We start from the raw sequence: 9,560 nt of genomic DNA, 5'->3' as shown, positions 1-9,560 counted from the left end.
ATCATAGTATTGTTATATATATGTATTACTATATATGGTTATAATAAAAATTATTGCGAAAACCAATAATTATTTATTAAAAAGTACTCATCCAAATAATATTTTCAAAAAAGAATTACTATTATAAGTTAATAATAACTGATTATACAGTCTTAAATGTAAACATTTTTAATATTGTTCAAATTAGAAGTCAAATTTTAGTCAATTTAAAGTACTAATTAAGTAAAGACCAAATGACAATTTTACGGAAAAAAATATATTTAAAAAAAGGGTTAATTTATGTTTTTCCTATTCCATGTCAAATTTTTTTTAGAAAAAGAAGAGGGGAGGGGGGGGGGAGTTAAACAAGAGCCGACTTCTAATAGCAAATCTTTAATTATTTTCCCATTTCATCTCAAATTGTATTAACGGTATTTCTAATTATTGTTTTTCCCAATTCATCTCAAATTAGACTTAACAAAAGACTACTTCAATTATAATCAGGAAACGCTATTTCTAAACTTGTATAAATAGACGTAACATCCAACCTAAAATTATTCTCACCAAATTTTTACTTTCACTTTCTCTCTTTCTTTGTTCGTTTGTTTGTTCGTTCGTTCAAGTATAATTACATACTAATTAATAATGGTGACAAATACTGATCCAGAATTGGGAGTTGTAGCAGGGGAATCATCAACAGAGAATGCATTCAAAGACGAATATGTTCCCCCCTGGCACAAACAAATTACATTGAGGGCAATGTTCACCGGATTCATCCTCAGTGTCGTATTCAACTTCATTGTTTGCAAACTCAATCTCACTACTGGTGTTATCCCTTCTCTCAATGTCGCTGCTGGACTATTGGGATTTGCCGGAATTAAATCATGGACTGCTCTTACTCAGAAATTTGGAATGTTGAAACAGCCTTTTTACTAGACAGGAGAATACCGTCATACAGACGTGTGTCGTTGCTTCTTCTGGCATTGCTTTTAGCAGTGGCACAGCAAGTTATATGCTGGGAATGAGTCCATACATAGCATCTCAGGCTGATGCAGGAAATTTACCAATTAATACTAAGAATCTTGCTGTTTCTTGGATGCTTCCTTATCTTCTTGTTGTTAGCTTTGCCGGTTTATTCTCAATTGTTGCATTAAGAAAGATGATGATAATGAAGTACAAGTTGACGTATCCAAGTGGAACCGCAACTGCATACTTGATCAACTGTTTCCACACTCCTAAAGGAGCAGAGCTCGCAAAGAAACAAGTTGGTGCCTTGTTCAAATCGTTGGGTTCAGCTTTATATTTGGGGCTGTTCAGTGGATATTTGCACGTGATGAAGGCTGCGGATTTGCTAGCTTGCATACATTTGGTTCCCAAGCATATGCCAAAAGGTTATATTTTGATTTCTCATCCACCTATGTTGGAGTTGGTATGCTTTGCCCCTACATGGTCAACATATCATTGCTAACGGGTGCTATAGTCTCGTGGGCTTTCATGTGGCCAATGATTGAAGCAAAGAAAGGTGACTGGTACTCTGCCCATTTATCTGCAACGAGTCTTCATGGTATCCAAGGATACAGGGTATTTATCGCAATTGCCATGATGCTTGGTGATGGTCTTTTCCATTTTGCCTACATGTTGGTGGTCACAATCTCAAGTTTCACAAAGAGGAAGAATAGTACTCAGCAAGATTGTTCAGAAGAAGACGATGAAGATGAAAAGATACGAAACGAATACTTCTTGAAAGACCAGATTCCCAACTGGGCAGCCGCTGGGGGATACGCTGGAATTGCAGTTGTGTCGATCATTGTGGTACCCGTGATCTTCCACTCGCTCAAATGGTATCATGTTTTGGTTGCCTATTTAATTGCACCTATTTTGGCCTTCTGCAATTCTTATGGAGCCGGCCTCACTGATTGGTCCCTTGCCTCAAATTACGGAAAAATTGCAATTCTTACATTTAGTTATTGGGTTGGTTTGGAGAATGGTGGAGTGATTGCTGGACTTGCCTCATGTGGTTTGATGATGAGCATACTAGACACAGCTTCTACCTTGATGGGAGATTTCAAGACTGGTTACTTAACCCTTACATCCCCGCGTTCCATGTTCTTTAGTCAACTCATTGGAACTGCCATGGGATGTGTCATAACCCTCTAGTCTTCTGGATTTTCAACTCTGCCTATCGATTAGGTGATCCAGAAGGTTCATACCCTGCACCATATGCTCTCATGTATCGTGGAATCGCCCTACTTGGCGTCGAAGGTTTTGGAAGTCTACCCAAACATTGCCTCAACCTCGCTATTTGCTTCTTTGTCGCTGCTATTCTCATCAACCTAGTTACTCAACTGCTGAAGAAATTTGAGACCAAATATAGAATTTATCGATTCATTCCAAGTCCAATGTGCATGGCCATACCATTTTACCTTGGAGGCTACTTTGCCATCGACATGTGTCTAGGCTCATTGATCCTATTCGGTTGGCAAATGTATAACAAGCAGAAGGCTAAAGATTTTGGACCTGCAGTGGCTTCTGGTCTAATATGTGGTGACTCATTGTGGGGAATTCCAGCATCTATTCTTGCTCTGGCTGGTGTCAAAGCTCCATTTTGCTTGAAATTTTAGTCACAGACCACTTTTAGCCCTTCCACTTAAGGCTAATTAGAGTCTTTTGGTTGTCTTTAACAGTCCAAATTAGGTTATTTTAGCTCATCATGTTATTTTAAGGTATCTGCATTTTGTTACTTAGTAGTGTTAAAACAAGTTCTGTTTCTCTATATCCTTGTTGTTTTCAAATTTATAGACGTATTTTGTGTGTTTTAATCTTCAACATATACTTAGTTGTATTTTTGTTCTCTCGGTAGTCTGTGAATATCTCACAATGTGAATGAAAATAAGGCGCAAATGGAGTCAAATACACAGTGTAAACACACATACCTGCAGATTAACATTGCAAAAACAAGCTTTAAGCTTTGTAATTACAGAACAGACGAGGCTCTGCCTCTATTTTGTTTATGATAGTTCCTGTTCTGTTTCCCACAAATAACAAATGAACAATAAAGACATGATTCAGGTGCTAATATTTATAAAATATAAGAGTTTGTTACATGTGATGAACATAAAAACTACTCAATCATACATAACCAAATATTAAATAAGTGTTTTTGGATCGATCAAACTCTCGTTGAAAGTAATTATACTAACCATGTCACCACGTTTAACCAATGAATCACACCATAACCGAAATCTTCCTTTGGATGTCCTTAATGAATCACTTATTGCATAGCGGCAGTGAAATAGTACAACACCATCTGCGCTACACAAACACGGGCAACTTTTATTTTAAATAATTGATTCCAAAATTCCTTGACACCATAGTCTTTCATTGCCCACAACGTAAAAGTATACGCCCCATCAACCTCACAAGCGGAAGAAAAGCAAAGAATTCCATCTAATACTGAAACATGATAGTCCCTGGAGATAGCAAGGGAAAGATAAGAGTACATTTGCTCTGACAATGGTATCTTTGTATATACCTCATTTGAAATATTGAAAGAACCCACACATAGACGGCAAGGAATCCAATGAAATGCCTCCATGTACAAATGACAAAGGATCCGCAACACCAAACGTATTCTTCAAAGTGCGAAAGATGTGGGTGTCTCGATATAGACATTTCTCCTAGAACCACTTTTTAGTGCGAGAATTCCACATTGTGTTTGTGATTTGCTGTTGTGAATTGCAAATATCTTATAGTCATGAGTAGTTGGGTCATACACAAATCCAAAAGTAGACTTCCTTAATCCAAATATCAAATCATTCAAATAGGCTAAGGTGACCCTTTCATTCTCAATCACTGATATTGCTCTTTGCTAAATACTTTGGTTATTTAGGCATTATCAGATTTGCTTGCTCTGCTTCCAACATCTCCCCAAGACTTTAATCTCAGGTGAAGCTCCAATAGATTACCAAAAGATTTGGCACCAAATTGCGACAAGCCACCATTTTTCACCAATTTCATTTCTAAAAGTGCAATGAAGCGTTAACAATACACCCTAACATTAAAATTGGTTAATGCTTTCACATTAACAATTAACATCATTTACACAAATTATCTCACACAAGATATGATCCACGTGAAGGATGCTTACCAATTGAGCAACCCTCTCTTGTCAACTAAACTGAAATTGAGCGTCTGCAGATATTCACACATACAAATGCACCTGACAACGTCACTAATAGACGGGATTTCAATAGGCACACAGCACTACACACATTCACAAATTTGGAAGTTCACTAATCTTACAAAGTGTAGGAACTCTTTATTCATTCATAACATCAGCCTGGTGTCTCACACAGACTTCATAAATAATCACAGGCACAAAATTTTGCAGGACAGACTGCAATTCCGTCATTCACTCACCTAGTCTCCTTTCATCGACTGCAGAGACACTAATACTCACACACATCTCCACCTTCGTCCCATATATGCCCAACTAGTGTCTTTTTCTTTGTTTTTGCCAATTAGGCCTGTTTCATCACTGAGGTATAACTAAACAAAACATGTCCAATAAATACTCGAAATTTGTAGTACCAAGTTAAAGTTTTCGAGCATCTAACCATGCGTTTGACAATAGATTTTGAAAACTTATCATCAAACATCTGTTTTTGCTTGAAAGTTTAGTCACAGACCACTTTAGCCCTTCCACTTAAGTTTTATAGTCTTTCGATTGTCTTTAATAGTAAAAATTAGGTTATTTTAGCTTAACATGCTTAAGGCATGTGTATTTTATCATTATTTATTAGTGTTAAGACAAGTCCGGTCTCTATATATTCTTGTTGTTTTCAAATTTATAAACGGATTTTGAATGTTTTAATAGCAATTTTGTTTCATTTCTATTGCACATCTAATGAAGTTGAACCTTTAAACTGCAACATATACTTTGGTGTACTTTGTTCCTTGAAATATCTAACAATGTGAATGAAAAAAGGCTCAAATGGAGTCAACTACTAATATATATGTTGTCTCTGATGGGATTTGAACGTGACACGTCATAGTGCTCAATCCACTTTATTGATCACTAAGCCACACCCTTGGTTTCTACTCGTCTTTCACCTCTTTTTCGTTGTCATTTTCGTGTAGCTGGACAATTTATGATTTTGTTTCCTACGTATGTTGCTCCCTTTCCATTTGCATCTCATGACTAGCCAAATGATGCACGCTCTTTGATGAACTATTCAAAGCTGCTAAAGTAAGCCTTTCATTCTCAATAATTGATATCACCGATATGACAAACTAGGCGACAAAGTAAAAATCAGTCTTTAATTGTGAACTTACTAATTTACATCCATTTCGATGACATTAGCTAAAGGAATTGGAAAAATTATCAACCAGGTATAACAAGTCACGACCATCGCCCACTTCGTGAATCAGTTGGTGTCTGAAATTCTGAAGCCCAAAAGTTTTTGAGGAAACTACTGCATCACCAGTCTCGCTAGAGGATCGATCATCTTCAACAAAGCATTGAGATGTGACGAGGATATATTTGGATGACTTGCTGCATATCAATTAAGTTGCAAATTATGTTTTCATGAGAAATTGATACACTGATTCCAGGGTATTTTACTGAGGCCTTGGAGTGTCAATGTGAAGAGAAAATCGACATTCTTAAGTAGTGCTCCCGGAAGCCTTTTCAAATGTTGTAAGAATATGTATTTACTGTTGTAATTACAGAACAGAGGAAGCTCATAGGCTCTGCCTCTATTTGGTTTACGCCTGGTACTAATAGTTCGTGTGTAATTTGCCAGTGCAGAGTGCAATGAAACGTTTAACATAACATCATCAAATGCTCATAAATCCCTACTCTAATTTATATTTTTCCTTGGTTTTAATGGAGGAGCCAAATGAAAGAAACATGTATCACTTGATATGTGAAAGCTTACATCACAATCTAGACCTCTTGAACGAGCTCATCGAACTTAAAAGGATGATCAGATTGTATTCCATACACTGATACGCATAAGAAGTAACAGAGAAAGGTCGAGTGAAACCAATTTGGAAAGGTATGAAATTTCTCATTTCTGTTGTGATTTTCCCTTGAAACAAAGAATGAGAAAGGTTGTGATGCCTCAAACTCCTCAAGCGGCCAATGACAATTGGGATCGATTGAAGGATAAAAGTAATTGTTAGTGTTTGAAGATGATGAGGCTTCTGTTGTGATAAATATATAGTTCCATTAAGCAGACTACAACACATATACATAGTAGTACTAATAAAAGGCCCAAAGAACTTAAGATAACTTCGAGTCAGCAGATAATCACACTGTAAAAACATACACCTGATCACACACATTCACATAATTAATCACTCCAGAAGTTCAACTAACCGCACAGAGTGATTCAGATTTAAACTCTTCATTCATTCACAGAATTAGTCACAAGTCAGAGGCACACAATATCACTGGACACTCACCACATCTCCATTTATTCACTACACAATGCCATCAACACTCACACGTACGCATCTCCACCTTCATCTGATTAATGACCAACTAGTTTTTTTTTCCTTTGTTTTTGCCAATTTGACTGCTCCATCACTGTGGTAGAACTCAGCAAAACGCATCCAAATAAAGATAACCACACTGATCATGGTAGAAAATAGAACATGGCAAGTTATAGTAATCAATAAAATGAAACGCAAAGAGAGTGAGTACACAGTAAAATTGGTTACTTGATGAAAACATGAAATACTAGTTCAGATAAGTAGACACTGTAGAGACATCCTTTCATCATGATAGTCAAAGATCAAAAGAAAATACAGCCTTTCGGATACTATGCATCCTTAAGCATAGAGAGTTGAAGAGTGCAAAAGTCGATATGCATGCCAGAGATCCTAGGCTAATAAATGTGACTATTCTCATCCGTTAAAATAAGTCAAGTCACTAATGCTTATGTCGGGATAGATTGCCTACAGTACAACACCTCTTGGGTGTGCGGTCCTTCCTAGGACCCTGTGTGAACACAAATTTCTTCATGCATCAAAATTCTTAAGTAGTGCTCCCAGAAGCCTTTTCAAATGATGTATGAAGATGTTTTTTCTGTTGTAATCCCAGAACAGAGGAGGCTCCTAGGCTCTGCCTCTATTTGGTTTATGCTTTGCTAGGGCAGAGTGCAATGAAACGTTTAGTATAACATCAAATGCTTGTAAATCCCGACTCTGATTTTTCTTTTTCCATATTATGACAAGAAGGGACACTTGAATCAAGTGAAACCAAGTAGTATGAATGCGATAAATTTTATATGGAATCTATACAATCATAAAAGATCAAGAGGCGTCATCGAACCAATTATGAGAACAGTACACTGTGTTTGGAATGAAGGGAAAAAAAAATCTCATGTTCGATTGGTCATAAGCTTTGGAAAACATTTTTTCTATAAATACAACTTCAATAAAAATGAGAAAAATGACTTCCCAAGTGAAAGTAGGAAAAACAAGTTTCACGGTCCCAAGTCAAGTGATCGAAAATAAATGAACCATAAAGATATGATGCAACTCCATCTACTTTGAGTATGTTAAAAATCTCGACGATACAATCCACGAAACACAAAGCAGCGGAATACAAAATAATAATAATTGAATGTAAAAAAACTAGAGTTTATACTCAGGTCCCAAGTTAGAGTCGGGGTCAAGTCCCGATTTGAAAGTCGGGTCATGTGTCGGATATTAGAGTCGGGCTTCGATTTGAAAGTTGGATCTCAAGTTGGGTATTGGGTTCAGATCTCAAGTTGAGAGTCGGGATCGGGTTCCGATTTGAAAGTCGGGTCCTGAATCGAGAGTCAGGGTCAGATGTTAGAGTTGGGTCACGCATTGGGTGTTGGGGTCGGCACTCGGTTTGAAATTCATATCTCAGATTCGATGTCGGGGTTGGGTCTTGGTTCGAAAGTCGAGTCTCAGGTCGGATGTCGAGGTGGGATCCAGTTCAGAAGTCAGGTTTCGGGTCCCAATTCGAGTGTCGTATTTCGATTCAGGTGTTAGTTCTCAGTTTGGGTATTGGGTCCTGATTTGGTGTCGGATGTCGGGATCAGGGTTGAGGTCGAAGTCGGGTCCAAAGTCGGATGTCGAGATCGAATCCCGAATCAGTCATTAAGGACGAGTGTTGGGGTCAGAGTTAGGGCCGGGTCTAGTTTGAATGTTGAATTCTGAGTCGGGAGTAAGGGTCAAGTCTCGTGTCGGTCTCGTGTCTAGGTTTGGATGTCGGGGTCTAGTCCCAATTTGAATGTCAGGTTCCAGTTGGGAGTTACGGTGAGGTCTTGGGTCGGGTCTCAGGGTGGAATCCCGGATTGCTCATCAGGTTTGTGTCTCGGTTTAGGTGTCAGGGTTGATATTGAATCTTAAGTCGAGAGTCAGGATCATTTTCTAGATGGGGTGCTGGGGACGGATCTCGAATATGTCAACGCGTTTGTGTCCTTATTCGAGTATCGGGTTCAAATCTCAAATCGGTTAACAAATTGGTTTCCAGGTCAGAAACTATTTTCCTAAAAAGTATTTTCTACTCTCTAGCGTAAAATGAAAGATATTATCTAGAAAATGTGTTTTATTTACCAACCAAACACTAGAAAATAATTTTCGGAAAAAATATTTTTCACTCACCAACCAAACATGATAATTTAGCTTGTCTGGATTGGCTTTTCATTCTTACTTATAAGCCAAAAGACATAAGTTAGAATTTTCTAACTTGTGGCTTATTTTTAGCATTTTAGCTTAAAACTAAGTGCTTATAAGCACTCTTAAACTTATCTAGATACTCGTGTTTAAAAGTTATTTTAGCTTAGAAGCACTCAAAATAAGCTTATCCAAAATTACAAGGATAAACCGTAATTAATTGTAAATATTTTAATTTTCTAAATTGACAAATAATTTAGTACAATTTTTTATAGTAACGTGGACAACTAGTATTAAATGGAGGGACTAGAGTGAGAGAGAAAATATATAAAAAAAAAAAAAAGTTTAATTGTGTTTTTCCCATTCCAAGTCAAATACGAAGCTGTATTTGTAACTGTCAAAAGTACGGATCCCAAAAGTACTATGTATATTCTACAAAACAAAAAAAAAACCTTTGCTAATTTTTGAAAATAATTTATTAGGAAAGCGTAATTGTAATCCCATTCCATTCAAATTGAGTACTACTTATTTCTCATTTCATGTCAAATTAGACTAAACAAAAACCGTCTAAAAGTGGTTTAATTATTGTTATTCCCATTCCATCTCAAATCAGGAAACACTATTTCTAAATTTGTATAAATAGACGTAACAACCACCTAAAATTATTCTCACCAAATTTTTACTTTTCACTTTCTCTCTTTCTTTGTTCGTTTGTTTGTTTGTTCGTTTGTTCAAATATAGTAATTAGTACTCCTAATTATTGTTTTTTCCGACTCCATTTCAAATTAGACTAAACAAAAGCCGACTTCAATCAGGAAACGCTATTTCTAAACTTATATAAATAGCCGTGACACCCCCACCTACAATTTTACTTACCAAACTTTTTACTTTTCACTTTCTTTGTTTCTTTGTTCGTTCAAATA

At 36.8% G+C, this 9,560-nt stretch overlaps 1 pseudogene; it reads left to right on the top strand.

Moving 5' to 3' along the window:
- Positions 1–624: 624 nt before the first annotated feature.
- LOC125831117 (probable metal-nicotianamine transporter YSL7) lies at positions 625–2,600 on the top strand (annotated as a pseudogene).
- The last annotated feature ends 6,960 nt before the right edge of the window (positions 2,601–9,560 follow it).

This window comes from Solanum verrucosum, unplaced genomic scaffold (assembly GCF_900185275.1).
Source record: "Solanum verrucosum unplaced genomic scaffold, falcon-dt-bn FXZP01000049.1, whole genome shotgun sequence".
Classification (NCBI taxonomy): Eukaryota; Viridiplantae; Streptophyta; class Magnoliopsida; order Solanales; family Solanaceae; genus Solanum; species Solanum verrucosum.
This window is presented reverse-complemented; position numbering and strand designations above follow the sequence as displayed.